At 39.0% G+C, this 20,456-nt stretch overlaps 1 long non-coding RNA gene across 1 annotated transcript; it reads right to left on the bottom strand.

Annotated features, from left to right (window-relative positions):
• Positions 1 to 12,841: 12,841 nt before the first annotated feature.
• On the bottom strand, positions 12,842 to 15,095 carry LOC120290053. Its single transcript, XR_005547931.1, has 2 exons — positions 13,627 to 15,095; positions 12,842 to 13,513 (listed from the first exon to the last, which is right to left on the bottom strand). It is a non-coding gene; the product is annotated as an uncharacterized LOC120290053 (long non-coding RNA).
• Positions 15,096 to 20,456: the final 5,361 nt, after the last annotated feature.

Genomic DNA, 20,456 nt, shown 5'->3' on the forward strand with positions numbered 1-20,456 from the left:
CTGTGGCCGATAATGGTCAGTCAATGACCTTGCTGGCCAAAATTGGGGAAAAAACAAAGGAAAGAAGATAAATAAATAAATAATTGATAAACTATTAGAATGTTATTGAAAATTATCTATGTCAATGCCACTCATGTCACATAGGACGGCATTTACGTCAAATAATTTTATGGCCAAAATATAGCTGAATTGACTCGATTGGCAAATATGAAAAGGTTTAGGACTCAATTGGTATAATTAAACGGTTTATGACATAAGTGACTAAAGTATTAATAGGTTTAAGACTTTTTGGATAATTTTCTCATAAAAAAAAAGACGTCCAATGCGGTGGTTACTACGTAGTCGGAGGTGATGAGGGCCACCACCACGATGGAGGCCACCGCGGAAGTCACCATGGAGGAGGTGGCCATGGGCCTTCGGCCACTCTCGTTGGAGTCTAAAGCCTTCACTGGTTTCTTGACCATGAAGTAGCATTTTCCATAACTCTCTATTTTTTTTGTGGCCAATGCTTATCTCGTATCCTCTGCTATGCGATTTTCAGCTCAACCTTTAGTTTGGCGAGTCTTAGACACTCGATGAGAGAGAAGCTTCGCTTGAGTAGGGATGGAAGCTGGAGGGACTACGGTGAAAAACTCGTCGGAATTTTGAATTTGACACTTGAAGTTAAGATCCAAGATTGTTATAAACGTTGGAGGGATATGTAAATGGAGGCCCAAACCCATCCGGTTGACTAGTGCTGGAACTTAACAAACTACCCAACTATATTGTTTGGATGGATGGTTTTAACGAATTAAATAAATGTTTTGAACCTAAGTTTAGATGTTATTATAACCGAATGGATAATCTGGTAATTAATTCGAAGGACCCACTTGTGTAATTTCAAAGCAATCCGTGATCTACCACCGGACGTGGAGTAGTGAAATCATTATTTCATCGGCAAGTTACCAATAACTAGCTGCACTCATTGCCAATATAGTAAATCACTTTGTGATCTGCTTCTGAATATTAGATTCGAAAACGTACCATGGAATTTTTATTGATAAGTTACAATTTAATCGAAGGGGCCCACTTATAAAATTTTCAGGCATTTGGTATGCATACTCAATCTATGATGATAAATCATTATTTCATTTGTAAGTCGCAAACTACTTGATGGCCCAATTATAAAATTTTATAGCACTTGGTATCATATGACTGAATATGAAGGATGATAAAATTGTTATTTTATCGATAAGTTACTAATCAATTGCTAGAGCCCACTTGCAATAAAACGAGTACTAATCTACTTGTGAAAGAGATGGTAAAACCATTACTAACTAATTGACGAGCCCCATTATCAAATTTTAAAAAGAATAATTGGGTTATAGCTTTTAATTTACTATAAGAATAACATTCTTTTCTGAATCACAAAAATCAAATAATAAATTATTATAAATTATTGCGAAGTTCACTCTTTCAAAAATTCGTGGCTCACACAATAAGTTGTTGTTTTCACAGTAAACCAAAAATTGTTATGCTAGTAAAGCCAGATTTAAAAGCACTTGTTAATCTACTATTGGATACTATTGACCGAGAAAAATCTATAATTGGATACTAGATTTGAGAAAAATAAAATCACTATTTTGCTGGTAAGTTACAAATAGTTGACTGGACAAGAAAGTTGCCAACCAATTTTACTTACAAATGATATTATAGGTTCTAACATTACAAACTTTCAGATGATAACATAATTCTTTGAGATGGAAAGTTGAGGCAACTTGCTTGTAATGTTCAAAGTTAGGTGGAAGATCCTTTGTCCAATGTGATATAATTCTCAATGTTTCGATAAATCTAACTGACGGATTAAATTTACGCAATTGCAAAAGTTTTAGGAATCAATTAGCCAAAATATAAGTTTAAAACTGAATCGGCACAATTACAATAGGTTTATAACTTTTCTGATAATTTTCTCCGCTTTAGGAAAGTCTAAAATTATTCAAAGTATAGCGCAGATATAACGGTACCTATAGAGTCACTCGAATCTATAACAATTGACAGTTATTCAAAGGTGATTATTCATGATGTTTTAAGGTGGTTGAAGTAGATGACCTAGAGAGTAGTTGCAAATGTTGAGTTAAATGCTATGGGTGCAGCATGGCAGTTTCGCGTTTGGAGATATGAAGAGTGAAGACTGATGGACGGTTGTGAGTTTGGAGATAAGGAGTAACATCTAGAAAGCTCCAAGGTTCCTCCACATGTAGTTCAAAATTTTTATTAAGTGCCCACTTTCTACATATAACGAATTATCTAAACTGTAATGGTGCAATCTTGTTGGGGACAACAAATGTTAGGGTATGTTCCAAAGAAATCAGTTGATTTGGCTTTCATTGTATGTGCTGCGAGTTAGAAAATGCCGTGGAGAGACAACTGATTTCAACAACAACTATGGCTATTTGTTGCCGCAAAGATTTTTGCAGACATGCGAACTGAGTTCAATCGTTTGGAGTAGTTTGAGCCCAACGCAGTTTTGATGGACATCTAAAGTAGTTAAGCATCTACTGAGGTATTGGGAGGGCCTGCATGGATGACGAGCACCGTGACCTGCCCATGAACTCAGCTCTAAATCAGAAAGCTGGCTTCTGGGAAGGACTTGCATTAGTCAATTGTGTGTTTTCAAGATCTTTCAAGAAGGAACATGTTCAGCATTGAGCCAAGCGAAAAATTGTTAAACTCGGGGGCTCAAAATTCTAGTCAAATTTGGAGTTGGGGTCAAGTCTAGAGATCGATAGGTCCGGGATTTTTTTGGACCAATGGCCGAGGCTTCGAACCAGGAGCTTCCCTATAATCTGTTGCTACTACGCTCAGGGCGGGCACCTGACTAGAGGCCAACATAAACCTCTTGGCTGTCCGGTTTTGTTTAGCCTATTTTAATAACACACACTTTTGTGAGTTTCTGGAATGACTTATTTTTTAGTGATTGTAGGATAACATTGATAGATTTATTTTGAGAGTGATTTTGGGTAGGGAAACATGTGAGTGATTGTAATTATGTAGTCTCTGTTCATAATAGATTTCTCTTCTATCAACTCTTTTCAAGGAGTAGGTACCAACATTCGGGTTGAATGACATAAATTTCTAGCGTTCTTTCTCATAATTTGTTGATTTTCCCGATAATTTTTTCTTTTCATATTAGATTTGAATTGTAGAATCCATTAGCTTGAATAGTTATTTCACAATGCATCCACATACACCCATGCTGTGTTTGTGAAAAACAAAATCTAGTTTATATAAATAGGATATATAAGATTTCAATCTCTTAGACCCTATTGATGAACAATGCTTTCAAAATCAAATCATCTAATAAATTAAAATAAATTAGTCTTTGATCGGTATTCGTTATTAGCAAATAATAATAAATAGAAAAAAAGCATACTTTGCAGAAAAATTGTTATTTGAATCTTAAATTTATTATACATATTTAATTCAATTTTAAACATTTTAGTTGATTCACTATAGGTCTAAACTTTTACATGACATTCTAATATAGTCCTCTTGATTATTTCTCGCCTGAAATTATTGACGTGGCGGTCCAATCATACGTCGGATATTCATTCGAGTATCTGGAGCATGAAATAGATCACAAAATATTTACTATTGTCAATCGCAATCAACTTTACTCGAAACGATATTGTTTTGCTTAATTTTCTTAGTTTCCTCATTTTTATCCTTTTTTTTATTCTTTCTTTTTTTCCTTTTCTGTCTACTGATTATTTTTTTTGGCCGGGTAAAGCGTGAACGCTTATGACAACAATATTTTGAGCATGATCATCCATATCCGTAAGCCACAAATCAAATCACGGCAAACAACTCAACCATCTCAGTTGACGAATTTCTAACACTATGAGCCTACAGAAAGTGGGCTCATTTGAATTCTTTTCGGCTTCTACCATCTGAATTCCCTCCCATATGAGACGGAAATGATTGAAACCCCAAAAAATTCGATCAGGTTCCCAATAATTTGATATATGCTAAAGCATGAATTAATAATCGCCTACAAATTAAGAAGCAGTAGAAGCGGCTTCAATCTCCCCGGCCTTCAATGGCCACCGAGCTCGAAGCTCGCCAAGATGTGGAGGCTCGGCCCATGGCTGTCGAGCTCATCGAGCCATGGCGACACCTTGTAGAGTTGAGCAACAAAGGCGTCTGCAGAATTCAATCGTGAAATCAAGGTAGATGGACGTGCCAGACCTGGTTAAAGGAGGAGGTGAAAAAGAAAAAGAGAGAGAGAGAGAGAATATAAAATCTAAGTTATGCATAAAGACATCGTTTTGAGTAAATTTGTTGAACGTGCCACTTAAGATGGTATGTGATGGCTAGACCACCACATTAACAATTCCAGACGGGCTTTCATTAGGAAGACTTTATTGGAGTTTCACTCAAAGGTTTCGGACAACATTGAATCAACTGCAAAATATGCAATAAATATACGATGGAAATGATAATATCTTCGTAGCTGCCCACGATTGCCTAAAAAATTCCCAGAGATACTACGGCCCTCTTAAGTCATAAACCAGCTGACTTAAGATTAAGAGAGCTGTACCTTTCAACCAAAAACAGAATGAGTCAAGCATAAAGAGTCGAATCTTCTCACCGACCGTCTTGATTGACCCGCAACTTCGCTTTTTCACCGCTTTGGTCCCATCAGGAGCATGTGCACGACCCTTATTTGAGATTACGGTCACCAGCTGGACGTCACCACTTTGCCATTTTAAGACTGTCTAAGTTTGATCAGAAGAAACTTCGTAGAACCTTCACCACGCTCCCGATACGTCAACCAAAGGGCATTATTTCCAGAGTCGTCCCCTCAACTTTTGTGGTCCATCCTCGTCATGGCCAGTGCTTAAATTGAATGTTCCTAGCCTCAGGAATAGTTTGAGTTCTTGCTTATCCCTCCATAAGATGAGGAAATTCATGGCGAGAAATTGGATCGATTTTGCGAGCGCCAGCACTCGTGGTGATGATGGATCGGGTCTTCTGCTGCTTAAGGCCGGACTTATCTTCGTGGTGTGCTTGATTCTCGCGTCTGTCGTAGTGTTTTCCTGTGCCGACAAAGGCGATCACTCGTCCCGCTCTAGCCATAAAAAGAAAAAGAGTGGAGACAGAGGCAATGACGGTGGCGGAGACAGAGGCAATGACAGTGGTGGTGGCGGCTGCGAAGGCGGAGGGGAAGGCGGCCATCATGGAGGTCACCGCGGAGGTCATCAGGGAGGCCACTGCCACAGAGGTCACCATGGAGGCCACCCCCATGTCCACCATCATGCAGCTCACCACGCAGGTCACCACAGAGGTGGAGGGACCGATGCGGGCAGTCGTGGAGGTTGCGGCAGGGCGGCAGTGGAGGTTGCGGTGGGGGCGGTGGTAGAGGTTGCGGCGGGGGTGGGGGCGGGGGCGGTTGTGGTGGGGGTGGGGGCAGCGGCTGCTAATTCGAAGTCAGTCTTCTATTATTTATTTCTTCTATGTTGGTGTCGGTAAAGGTACTATGATTTGCTAGCTAAATAAGTAGTTGATGGATAGAAGAGTTGTAGAGCAAGGTTCGCAGAAACTAGCTTGCAAAGCATATGCTTCAATCAACACATGGCATTAAAAACCAGTTCTTGTAGAGAGGCAAACTATCACCGGTGAATTATGAACACACTTGAAATTATTTCCATATTTGTACTCTCAACCTTAGTGGTATAATCTACTAATTAATTTGAAAGACCTGCTTGTAAAATTTTCAAGGCACTTGATAATCTACTACTGGATGCAAAAGCAGTGAAATCGAATATTTCATCGGTTAAGTTACGAAAACTTGCTACGCCTATTGGTAAAATAGTAAAGTACTCAATAATCTGCTTTCGAATACTAGATTTGAGAATGGTAACATGGAATTTTCATTGATAAATTACTCATTAATCAACAAGGCCTGCTCCTTGATATATGGGGATAGAATCAAACTACTCGATGGGCTTAATTATAAAATTTCATAGCACGGGGTAGTATACTACTTGATACTATATTTAAGGATGGTAAAATTGTTATTTGATTGATAAATTACTAATTAATTGATGGGGTCCGATTGTAATATTTTAAAACGCGTGGTAACCTACTTGTGAAAGAGATGGTAAAAGCTATTATATTGTTGTTAAATTACTAACTAATTGACAAGCCTAATTGGCAAATCTTAAAGCACTTGTTGATCGACAATTGGATGCTATTGGCAGAAAAAAAAATCGATAACTGGACACTACATTGCAGAATAATAATGTTATTATTTTGTTAATAAGTTACTGATAGTTGACCGGGAAAAAAAGAAGAAGTTGCCAATCAATTTTACTTATGAATACATTACAGGTACTTGGAATTTACCTTCATGGAGCCAGTTCTCTTTTTAGCAAACGCAGTAGTAAAGTCATCCATCGAACATTGACATGCCACAATTTTTCCTGCTTTTAATGACGTGAGATTTTCCTCTTGTGGGATTACTGCATGAAGAGTCTATCGGTGACATGCTCGCATTAGTCAAATTACCCACTAATCTTGATGAAGTTTTATGTAAAGCTGATTCAAAACTCATCACCTATAAATTTGATCATCCCACTGAAAGAAGACATACGACCTCGAAATAAAGTTCCTCATGATATAATGTGTGGACAATATAAATTGATGAAGATGAAATCATGGGAGCAACGCCCATAATGAAAATCATTCTTTTAAATGGTCTTCTTCATTTATTGGAATGTTCACCAAGGATTATTCATCCGATTTTGCGTCGAGCCAGGTTACTTTTGATGAGTTTGTTTTGTTTTTAAAAAAAAGGAGTAATGGATCGGTTGCGAAGGGATCCAGACAGTATTCAAAATTAGGTGGTGCTTATAGGAGAGTCTAAATTTGTTCGAAGTACAATAAATATAATAGTACCTATAGAGTCGCTCGAATCCATAGCAACCGATAGTTATTCAAAGATGAGTACCGATGAAGTTTTAAGGTGGTTGAAGTAAATGACCTAAGGAGTAGTTGCCAATATTGAGTTAAATGCTCTGGTTGCAAACGGTAGTTTCGAGTTTGGAGATACGCATAATGAAGATTGATGGAATGTTGTGAGTTTGGAGAAAAGGAATTACATCTAGAAAGCCCAAGGCACCTCAACAGTACAAAAATTCTATAAATACCCACTTTATGTATATCATAAATTGTCTATATTGTCATGGTGCAATTTTGTTGGGGACAACAAATGTTAGGGTATGTTTAAGAGGAAGCAATACTGGTAGTGTGGCAATAACTAGCTTCGCCAACTTAGACATAGGAAACCTAAAGGATAGTCGAAATCTGAGTAGTTGTGCCTTGGCTTCTATTATACAGGCTATGAGTTAGAAAACGTCATAGAGATATGCTGATTTCATCAATGACTATGGCTATGCCTTGATTGGTGATTGAATTTGGACATGGAGTTATTTTGGTGTTCATGTCGGGAGAGTATTAGACCTCGAAAAAGCACCTTGCCATATAGATTTTTGCGGACAAGTGAATTGAGTTCAATCCTTTGGAGTAGTTCAAGCGCAACTTAGTTTTGATGAACATCTGCAATGGTTAAGCACCTGTCGAAATATTCAAAGAGCCTACATGGATGACGAGCACCAAGACTTGGTTTTGAACATTGTGCCAAGCTAAAAATTTGTTAAATTTACGGCTCAAATTCTAGTCAAATTTGGAGTTGGGATCAAGTCTAGAGATCGATAGGTCCAGGATGTTTTTGGACCAATGGCCGAGGCTTCCAATCAGGGGCTTCCCAATAGCTTGTTGCTACTACGCTCAGGGTGGGCACCTGACTAGAGGCCCACATAAACCTCTTGGCTGTCCGGTTTTGTTTAGCCTTTTTTTTTTACTAATGTTTACCCTATTCTGATAACACACATTTTTGTGAATTTCTAGAGTAGACTTTTTTTTTTGGTTAGAAATCGTAAGATAACACTGTGTGACCTTGGGTAGGAAAACATATGAGTGATTGTAACAATGTAATCTCCATTCATGATGAATTTCTTTGCTACCAACTCTTTCCAAAGAATTGGTACTGACACTTGGGTTGAATGACATAAATTTCTAGTGTCTTGTGACGATTCTCGTTGATTTTCTTGAGAATTTTTTTCTTATATTAGATTTGACTTGAGGAATCCATTAGCTTACAATGCATTTCCAATTCCATTTTGCATCGCACACACGCTATGTGTTTGAATATATATATATAACTCAATAGGATATATAAGATTTCAATCTCTCATACCCTAGTGATGAAGAATGCTTTCAACATCAAATCATCCAATAAAATAAAATGAAATTAGTCTTTGATTGGCATTTGTCATTAGATAAATAATTATAAATAAAAAAATGCATACTTTGCGAAGAAAATTGCTACTTGAGTCTTAAACTTATTATGCAAATTTAATTCAATTTTAAACATTGCAATTAATTTGATATAGTCCTAAACCTTTGTGTGAAATTCTAATATAATCGTTCAAACTATTTCTCATATGAAATTATTGACGTGACAGTCACCAATTACCCCCTCCAACTATCTAACGCAAATAACAGGCTTTCTCTATCTCAAGATAAACCAATTATCCCATATGCTACTGATGAACACCACGGGAAGAATATATGATAGTCGAAAAAAACTCAATGCATTGCACACCCTCCCCAACGTCAACAGTAGAATATCTTAACAAGCAGAAAGAGCACAAGCAGTAGCCAAAAAAAAAATATTTCGAGCACCATACGATGTTGTCCGCAAAACATCAAAGGAAATCGAAAACTAACCCACATTTAGATGAGTTCGTTAAACCAAATGAGAAAAAACTCAATGCATTGAACACACTCCCCAACATCAACAACAACATATCTTAAAAATCAAAACAAGCATAAGTAGTAGTTAAAAAAAAAAAAAGAAGATTCTGGACACCACCCGATGTTGTCCACAAAACATCAAGAAATTGAAAACTAACCCACATATAGACGAGTTGGTTAAACCAAACAAGCAAAAACTCAATGCACTGAACATACTCCCCAACATCAACAACAACGTATCTTTACCAGCAAAACAAGCATAAATAGTAGCCAAAATCAAAAGACAAAAAATCTGGGCATTACACAATCTTGTCTGCAAAACATCAAACGAAATTGAGAAATAACCTACATTTTAGACGAGTTGGTTAAACCAAACGAGCATAAGAAAGAGCACAGATAGAGAGAACTAACAATTTCTAGCCATCGTCAACCTCAAGCTTCTTTTGGCAGCCAGTGGTAGGGTTGGCAATTTAGAATTGCAAAAGCACACAAGCAAGAGAAACCACAAACGATTAAGTAAAACTCTCAGGTATTCTTCGATTAGAGAGTGTGGCCATAGAGAAAAAATTAAACCTTTGTTCTAGTTTAGAGGCGAAGGCACAGAGGCGGAGGGAGGTGAGGTGGAGTGACCATTGCTGAGGGAGGGAGGGACGATTGATTTGGGGCAAACGAAACGAGGCATTTTAGGAGCAAAAAAGTCTCTCTTTTTTTTAATTAAAAGCGAAACGACGTAGTTTCGCACTTCGGCGTCCATGTCAACTTCAATAGCCACGGCCTGCACAGACTTGGAGTCCACATCAGCCTTTTCCGGTAAAGAATGACCGGATGAACTAAATTGGTACCAAATGCAAAAAGTTTAGGATTAAATTAATCCAATTGAAAATTTTAGGACTAAATTGATATAAATGTAAAAAGGTTTAGGAATTTTTGGTGGAAAAAAAAAGAAAAATATAGAGGTGCCAAAGGCAAAGGCGGAGACATAGATAATGATGGCAGCGGTGGCCATCATGGAGGTCACTATGGAGGCCATCAGGGAGGCCACCACCACGCAGCCCACCACGAAGGTCACCATGGAGGCGGAGGTGGCAATAGCAGCACCGGCTGCGTTTGTGGTGGAAGTGGGGGTGGCGGTGGAGGTTGCGGCGGGGGCGGGGGCTGTGGCAACTGCTAATATGAAGTCGGTCTTTTTTTCCCTTTTTCCATGTTGGTATTGGTAATGGTACTATGATTTGCTAGCTAAATAAGTAGTTAATGGATAGAAAGAGTCATCGAGCAAGGATCGCAAAGACTAGCTTGCAAAGCATATGCTCCAATCAACACATGCCATCAAAAACCAGTTCTTGTAGAGAGGCAAACTAACACCAATGAATTATGAACACACTTGAATTATTTCCAAATTTGTACTCTCAACCTTAGTGGTATATTCTACTAATTAATTTGAAAGACCCGCTTGTAAAATTTTCAAGGCGCTTGGTAATCTACTACTAGATACAGGAGTAGTGAAATCGATTATTTCATTGATAAGTTACACAAAACTTACTTCGCCTACCGGTAAAATAGTAAAGCACTTGATGATCTGCTTTCAAATACTAGATTTGAGAATGTTAACATGGATTTTTATTATTAAATTACTAACTAATCAACGAGGCCTAGTCCTACTCGATGTGTGGTGATAAAATCAAACTACTTGATAGGCTTAATTGTAAAATTTTATAGCACGAAGCAGGATACTACTGGATACTAAATTTTAGGATGGTAAAATTGTTATTTGATCAATACATTACAAATTAAATGATGGGGTCCACTTAAGGATGGTAAAAAACTTTATATCGTGGGTTAATACCACAAAAAATCACAAACTTGTACATTTGTAACAAATTTATCTCAAATTAATTTTTTGACTATAAAAAACCCAAATTGGTATCATTGTGATAAATTTACCTTTGTTAGTTTCTGTTAAATTTTACTGTTAAATTGCTAAGTTAGATAATGCTTGATTGGTGTACCAGTTTGAAATTTTACTCTTCATTCATCACAGTTGTATTAGTTTTGTGGTTATTTGTAGTATTAATATAATTAAACGAATGGTATATTTATCACAAATATACAAGTTTAGGGTTTTTTAACGTAAAAAAATTAGTTTTGAATAAATTTATTACAAGTATACCAGTTTAAGGTTTTTTGTAGTTATCTAAGGTAAATTTATCACAAGTTCACCGGTTTGAGGTTTTTCTTGATTAAAAAAATATTTTGTGGTAAATTTGTCCAACGTGTACCAATTTGGGGTTTTTTGTGATATTAACCTTTATATTGTTGGTAATTTACTAACTAATTGACAAGCTAAATTGGCAAATATCAATTATTGGATACTATTGACCCAAAAAAGAAGAAGCCATAATTGGACACTAGATGTGAGAATAATAATTTTATTATTTTACTAATAAGTTACTGATAGATGACCAGGCAATAAAGTTGCCAAGCAATTTTACTTACCAGTTACATTGCCGGTTCTTGAAATTTACCATCATGGAACCAGTTCTCTTTCTAACAAACGCAATAGTAAAGTCATCTTTATGTCTCACACATTTTTGTGAGTTTGTTGAGTGACTTATCACACTTATAGATTTACTTTGAGTATGATGTAAGATAGGGAAATACCTGAGATATCGTAACTATGTCCATTCATAATGGATTTCTCTGCTGTTAACTTGTTAACTGTATCTAAGGAATAGGTATCGACATTTGGATTGAACAACATAGATTTCTAGTCTTCTTTGTCATTTCTCATTAATCTCCTTGATAAATTTGAATTGCAAAATCCGTTAGCTTCAACACTTATTTCACAACACATCCAAACCCATTTTGAATCGCACACACGCTATGCATTTGTGAAAAAATTACTATATATAAAACTCAATAGAATATATAAGATTTCAATCTCTTAGACCCAAGCAATGAAGACTGCTTTCAGCACCAAATCATCCAATAAAATAAAACGAAAGTAGTCTTTGGTTGGTATTCGTTATTAGCTAAATTATAATAGAAAAAAGCATACTTTGTGAAAAAAAAAAAATATTACTATTTCAATCTTAAATTTATTATATAGATTTTTATCCAGCTCTAAACATCTAAATTGATAAAATATAATCAAAAACTCTTAGGTGAAATGCTAATATAGTCCTCCCGGTTATTTCTCACTTGAAATTACTAATGTGATAGGATCTAATTTGAATAACTTTACCCGAAACAATACCGTTTTGCTTAATTTTCTTAGTTTTCCAATTATTATCCTTCTCTTTTTCTCTTTTTTTCTTTCCTTTTTCCTTTTATGTCCACTATTTATTTATTTTTTTCATAGTAAAGCGTGAACACTTACGACAAAAGATTTTGAGCATGATCATCCATATCTGTAAGCCACAACTCAAATGAGGCCAAACAACTCTTCAACTGTCTCAACTGACGAATTTCTAAAACTCTACGAGCCTACAAAAAGTGGGCTCACTTGAATTTTTTTCGGCTTCTACAATTGAAACCCCTTAAAATTCAATCAGCTTCCCGATGATTTTATTTACACTAAAGCATGAATAATTGCCTAGAAAAGAAGAAGCAGTAGAAGCGACTTCAATCTCCATGGCCTTCAATGGCCACCGAGCTCGAAGCGGCTATGCTTCAGTTGCTGCAAGCTAACCATCGAGCTCGACAGCCATGAGCTCAGTGAGCAACAGCGACAGCTTGCGGAGATGAGCAACAATGGCTTTTGCAGATTTAATCATGAAACCAACGAAGAAGGATGCGCCAGATCTGGCTAAAGGAGGAGGTGAAAAAAAATAAAAGTTCTGCAAAAGAGCATCGTTTCGAGAAAATTTGTCCACGTGAGATCGCAGACGCACCACTTAAAATAGCATGTGATGACTGGATTGCCACATCATCAATTCCAAGCCAGTTTTTGTCAGGAGGACTTGATTGGAGTTTCACTCAAAAGTTTCGAACAACGTTGAAGCAATTACAAGGTGTGCCATAAATCTCTGACAGGAGTAACAATTTCTTGGTAGCTACTATATTGCCCAGAAAGTTCCCAAGATACAACGTCTCTCTTAAGTCATAGACCAGCTGACTTAAGATTAAGAAAGCCGTACCTTTCGACCAAAAACATAATTGACCGGTAAATCAGCCAAAATACAAAACGTCCCACGTCGAACATGGAGTGTCTTGATTGACCCGCAACTTCCCTTGTTTACCGTTTTGGACCAACCAGGGGCATGTGCACGACTCTTTCTGAGATTACGATCACGAGGTCGACATCACCACTTCCCCAATTTAAGAATGTCGAAGTTCGATCAGAAGCAATTTCGTAGAACCTTCGTCACGACTCCCAGCAAGTCATCCGAAGCGAATTATCTCCGAAGTTGTCCCCTCGACTTTTGTGGTCTATCACCGTTATGGCCAGTGCTTAAATTGAATGTTCCTCGCCTTAGGAGTAGAGTTGAATTCTTGCTTCTCTCCATGAGATGATGAGGAAATTCATCGCGAGATATTGCGTCGATTTCGAGAGCGCCGGCGTTCGCGGTGGTGACGATGGGTCGGGTCTTCTGCTGCTTAAGGCCGGAGTGATCTTCGCGGTGTGCTGGATGCTCGCGTCCATCATCGTGTTTTCCTGCGCCAATGAAGGCAACTGTTGGAAGATACGCAAGAAGATTCCAGTATATCATTCAGAGATCAATTATGTATCGTATCTAACTAGATACAAATTGTAATATATTTAGTTACCTGTTTTGTACACTCTTTTGTACTATAACAATAGGACAATGTACATTGAATCAAAGCAGTGAATACAGAGGAAAATTCCCACAATTCTTTCTCTCAAATTCCTCTCTCTCGACTTCTTTCATGGTATCAGAGCCTTTCTGGTTCTGACATAGCTTCCGCGTTTTTTGAATTGCCTTCCGTGATCTTCTGCTCTTGGTCTTTGCTCCACTTGCAAACCAAAACAGCATCCGGCAAGAATTCTTGAGTTACTGCAGAGTTACTGCAAACCAACCTGCAAAACAGAGTTACTGCAGAGTTTCTCTTCATCATGACAGATCCACATACTTCACCTACCGAAGGTAATGTGACGCCTCATGATTCGCCATCTCCGGCTCAGTCCATTATCAATCCGCCAGCTGATCAACAACCCAGTCAAAGCCAAATTCACGCACAACACACGCTTTGGCAACCCAATCCGGCTCAGTTCAATCCAGGGTTACCTTTCTCTGGCTATCCTTATCAGTGGATGCCGTACCCATGGATTCATGGATCAAATCCAGATGCATCACAGCCGGGTTACCAAAGCGTGCAGACCGATGTAGGCCTACCAACCAATGCTGGGGCAGGCTCAACCATCGGCCTTGAGCAGACGGGCGGACCAGGGAATTCGAATCAGGGACAGACTACAACCAATCCGAGCCAGACTACAACCAATGCGGGATTTCCAACAGGGTTTATACCTTTTCCCTTTGCGGCCGCCATGGGTCGCCCAGAACCCGGCGACGCGCTGTATGTCTCCAACGCCGACGGCCCAGAGTTGAAGCTCATCAACAACCCCCTCACAGGGCCGGAGAATTACTCAAATTGGGCGCGTGACTTCCGTCGAGCCCTCATAACAAAAGATAAGGAGGGATTCATCGACGGCACCATTCCGGTCCCAATTGATGAGAAATTAGGGCGACAATGGAAAAAGTGTAATCAGTTAGTCAGGACATGGATAGGAAATTGTATAAACCCAGAAATAGCTGTCGGATTGCCTCCCACAGAGGATTCAAAAGTTTTTTGGGACAATATACGCGAGATGTATGGAAAACTGGATCGGGCGAGGATTTTCTCACTACATCAAGCACTTTCCGAACTGAAGCAAGGAAACACGTCTGTGACGACGTGCTTCAACAAACTTTCAGCCCTCTGGAATGAGCTGGAGGCAGCGGAAGAGAAACTCGATGGGCCCGAAACCACTATCCAACAACACAAGGCGATAAAAGACAGAGAGAAGGCGACTCGCTTTCTACTCATTCTTAACGAATCTTACCTCCATTTCAGGTCACAGATACTTGCCATGGAGCCTGCGCCTTCGATTGGCCGTATATTCCAGCTTGCTGTGCAAGAGGAAAGCCAAAGGCTCGCCTCAACTGAAGGGAAAGGGGCAGAAACCCTAGCCCTGGCCGCAAGGATCGAAAGGGGTTCGCGAACCCTAGAGAAGAGAGGAGATGCGGCGCTAGGGTTTGCGGTCGAACAGAAGCCTTTTAAAGGGACTTCTTCGGACGGCCACGATCGCGCGTCTAGATCGGACGGCTCACGATGGGCGCGCAACTCCTCAGATCTGGACGGTGGAGATTTCACTATCATTAAAGGATCCAACGGCGGGAATTTCACGAGAAATTATGGGCCGAATTCTTCCCGGTCCAATTCGAATGGGCAGAATTCTCATGGGCCGAACTCCTATGGGCCTAATTCCTATGGGCCGAGTTCAAAAAATAAGGGAAAATTGTATTGTGAATTTTGCAAGCGACCCCATCACACTGTTGAAAATTGCTGGAAGTTGCATGGCAAACCTAGCGAAAAAAGGGGTAAGGAGATATCAGCAGCGGCATATCGATCACGGGACGGGCCCGTGCGAATCAACTCATCACTCATGGTGAATATGAGCGGTTGATGCGAGCCTTTGCAAAAATTAGAAGTTCCAAAGAGAGGGAGTTTTACAGGTATTTCTCCATGTCGATAAACAATATATCGAGAAATACTTGGATTGTTGATTACGAGCCGATGATCATATTGCATGTGAGAAGAAATTATTTACTGCCATTAATAAAGAACTAGATAGCCCTATTGTAGTACAATTGCCAAACGGCAACGTTACTCACGTCACTCTAACTGGGACAGTTAATCTTAGTTCTCAAATTGTTCTCACAAATGTCCTATATATTCCTGAGTTCCAATTCAATCTTATATCTGTGTCTAGAGCCTGTAAGGAAAATTCATGTCAAGTTTCCTTCAATGCTGATAGTTGTCAATTTCAGGCCCTTTCGACTGGGAAACTGATGGGATGGGGTAATCTATCAGAAGGATTATTTTTCTGGAGAAGTTCAGCCAAGCATCTAGATCAATTTCTTTGTAATAAGCAGTCATTGTGTAATTCGACTACCAATGATAAAAATTTCATTTTTCATTCTAGAATGGGTCATAGTTCTTTATTTCCCTATTCTCAATGTCACATTTGCCCCCTTGCAAAGCAATCGCGTACCTCCTTTCCAATAAGCAGCAGTCGTGCAGCTGATGTTTTTTCTTTACTTCATATTGATATATGGGGACCATACCATACTCTAAATAATGATGGTTCTCGATTCTTTCTTACCATTGTGGATGATCATTCAAGGGCCACATGGATTTTTCTCATGCAATCCAAAGTCAAGTCGTGTCACACTTAAGAACATTCATTTCCTTGTCAAAGACTCAATTCGGAAAAACTATCCAAAAATTCGAACAGACAATGGAAAAGAATTTTTAATTATGAATGCACGGCTTTATTATCATCCCAAGGGATTCTACATGAGAGTTCATGTACTTACACACCACAACAAAATGGAATAGTGGAAAGGAAGCACCGTCACTTGTTGGAAGTTGCCCGGTCTTTAAAGTTCCAGGCTTCTATTCCAGATATTTTTTGGGGAGATTGTATTTTAACTGCAGCATATTTGATCAACCGTATGCCGACCAAGATTCTTAACGGTCGAAGTCCTTTCGAACTTCTTTTTGGGAAGAAACCAGATCTTCGTCATCTAAGGATTTTTGGGTGCCTGTGCTATGCTTCTATAGTGGGACCTAAGGATAAGATGGGTCCACGAGCTCGTCGGTGCATATTCATGGGGTATCCTACCCTACGAAAAGGGTACCGCATGTTTGATCCATCTACGGGTGATTTTTTTGTTAGTAGAGATGTTCAATTCCACGAAGACTCTTTTCCTTTTGCTGCCCAGGGAATCAAGCGAAGATAGAGCGGGACATTCTCTTGCTCATCATATCGAAGAGTCTACCCATGATCCGGGATATGTTCTATATCCTATGGCACCAACACCTTTAGCAACGGACTTGGATCAGCACTTATATACAGGACCTTCTTTAGAATCATCTCCTGTGGAACCTCCAATGACTCAGTCATCTCCTATGGAGCCTCTAGCAAACCAACCATCTTCTGACGATATTCATCCCAGACGTTCCGGACGAGCCACACGTCCACCAACTTGGACTAAAGATTACATATGTGGAGTGAGAAATCCATCAGGTATTCTTTTTCCTATTTCTTCTTATGTTTCCTTCGATCGATTATCCGAGGAACATAGATGTTGCATTACTCGTATTTCTGAAGAACGCGAGCCTTCAAGTTATGACGAGGCAAGAAAAGATCAGCGTTGGAGAATGCTATGAAAGCAGAATTGCAGGCGATAGATAATCATACATGGGAATTCGTCAGTTTACCTCCGCATCGTAAGCCAATCGGATGCAAATGGGTTTACAAGATCAAATATCGAGCTGATGGTTCGGTTGAAAGATACAAAGCCAGGTTGGTAGCAAAAGGTTTCACACAGAAAAAGAAGGTTTGATTATCATGAAACCTTCTCTCCTGTGGCTAAAGATGTTACAGTCCGATCCTTCCTCTCTGTAGCAGCGGCTTATCGAGACCGGCCCTTACATCGGATGGATGTTCACAATGCCTTCCTTCATGGAGATCTAGATGAAGAGATTTATATGGACATTCCACAGGGTTTACGGAGACAGGGGGAGAATAAAGTATGTCGTCTCCGCAAAATCCCTATATGGGCTTAAGCAAGCATCTAGACAATGGTATGCAAAATTTTCTGAGTCCTTGATAGCTGCTGGTTTTCAACAGAGCAAATTTGATTATGCCGTTTTCACATGGACTAAAGGTACGTCATCTATATACTTGATGATATATGTAGATGATATACTGATTATGGGCAATGATGAGATAGCCGTCAAAAAGTTCAAGCAATTCCTGCATTCTACTTTTCATATAAAAGATCTAGGTTTGCCAAAGTATTTTCTTGGAATAGAAATTGCTCGATCAGACCAAGGAATATCCCTCGGCCGGAGGAATTTGCCTTGGAAATCATATCGAAGCGGGATTGTCGGGATGTAAGCCAGCTGTAATTCCAATTGAGCAGAACATCAAGGCGACCACAGCAGATTATGATGCCGAGTCTCTCAAAAGGCTGATCTGTACTTAAAGATCCAATGAGTTATCGAAACTAGTTGGGAAGCTCATATATTTGACTATGACTCGGCCGGATATTATTTATGCTGTTCAAACCCTCAGTCGGTTCATGCACAATCCCAAGCAGTCTCACATGAATGCTGCACTCAAAGTGGTAAAATATTTGAAGAAATGTCCTGGACTTGGGATCCTTCTATCCAAGAAATGTGATATGAGGATGATAGCATATTGTGATGCGGATTATGCAACCTGTCCGATGAGTAGGAGGTCCATAACTGGTTTCTGTGTTAAGTTTGGGGATTCTTTACTTTCATGGAAAACAAAGAAGCAATCGACTGTTTCATTATCCTCAGCAGAGGCGGAATATCGGGCAATGGCAAAGACCACGTGTGAGATAGTGTGGCTACGTGGATTACTTCGTGATCTTGGAGTACAAGTTCAAGGGCCAACGAAATTGTTTTGTGACAATGATGCAGCCCTCAAACTTGCTTCAAACCCAATTGTTCATGAAAGGACGAAACACATAGAAGTAGACTGCCATTTCACACGGGAAAAAAATCCAGGAAGGAATAATTGAGACATTGGGAATTCGAACAGAAGAACAACCGGCGGATATTTTCACCAAACCTTTGTGTCAAAGTCAGCACGCGTATCTCCTAAGCAAGCTAGGCGTCTTAGATATCTACAAGCCACCAGCTTGAGGGGGAGTGTTGGAAGATACGCAAGAAGATTCCAGTATATCATTCAGAGATCAATTATGTATCGTATCTAACTAGATACAAATTGTAATATATTTAGTTACCTGTTTTGTACACTCTTTTGTACTATAACAATAGGACAATGTACATTGAATCAAAGCAGTGAATACAGAGGAAAATTCCCACAATTCTTTCTCTCAAATTCCTCTCTCTCGACTTCTTTCAGCAACGGCTCGCTCTTCTCTGGCCGCAAAAAGGAAAATTGACTTGGAGGACATTTTGGGAGTCGTGCCATAATTAAGCCAATTGCGTAAGAGTGCCGCTAGGCTAACAGCCACAGTTATTCTAAGAAGAACATTCCAAATTCAAAGAAAGGGGCAACAGAAAGGTCAAGTTTAGCGTTTTTTGACGTGGCCATTATTTATTGAGTGCTGCTATATCAGTGGTCACGGAGACCTATTGACCAAAAATTCCTCTCACAGCCCCATACCAACCGATCAGACTTATGGAGGAATATAAATGTAAATTCTGTAAATTTTGCTTACCTTAATGAATTCAACAATAGAAACTTATTAAGAAATAATGGACGATGCACGTGATCTCTCAATGAGTACACTCCTTATTTCCAATGTGAAAAGTATATCGATGGTGTATGCAGTACATATTATGTTCTGTGGGTATCATTGATTTGGTGATGCAATTTATATTTAAGTTATATCATATTAGTGAATTTATATAATAATTTGAATAAAGTTCATTCATCTAGATTCATCAAAAGTCAAAAGATGAATTTGACACTTTTCCGTCAAATCTAAAATATTATGTGAGTTTTAAAAGATTTTTGGGTCAACATTCGTGTAAAAAAAAAAAATTATTGTGACTAATTGAAATACAAGCCAATCTTTGATATCCCATCTTTTTTTTTTCTTTTTCACAATGAATTGTAAATTAATCTGAAATTAATAGATAAACTTACCATATTAAAGAAACAGTACTTTTTGCGGAGGAGATACTCTTTATTTTTTAATGAATAGAAGGATGAGAATGGAGACTAGCACAAATAATTTATATGGAAATCATCATAAGCCTCTCGCATCAATAATATATAATTTGAGTCAGAAAACAACATCCGTTAAGATCGCGAAGTATAGAGATTGATGAAGCTAATCACAATTCCAACGCGAATAAATGAACACCCAATTTTCTTCACAACCGGATCAAAAAGTCGTCAGTGTGGAATAATTGGGTGGTTGAGAACTTGCATCGATCCTTCAGTTTTTGAGATTGACAGTGACGTACTTTTCTCGTCCCTATATAATTGAAGGTCCCTCATCTCATGTATATTGTCTCCTTCCTACAACTATTGATACCGCGAATAATTGAGTTCTTGCTTCTCTTCACGACATAATGAGGCAATCAATGGCGAGCAATTGGATCGATTTAGCAAGCCCCGGTGTTCATGGTGATGATGGAGCAGATCTTCTGCTACTCAAGTCCGGAGTGATCTTCATGCTGTGCTTGATCGTTGCGTCAGTTGTTATATTTTCCTGTGGCGACTCTCAGGATGAAAACGGCGACCGCCGCGCAGGCAGACGCGCTGGAAGCAGTAGTTGGGGCCTGGCAACTGGAGGCGCGGC

Source organism: Eucalyptus grandis, chromosome 11 (assembly GCF_016545825.1).
Source record: "Eucalyptus grandis isolate ANBG69807.140 chromosome 11, ASM1654582v1, whole genome shotgun sequence".
Lineage (NCBI taxonomy): Eukaryota > Viridiplantae > Streptophyta > Magnoliopsida > Myrtales > Myrtaceae > Eucalyptus > Eucalyptus grandis.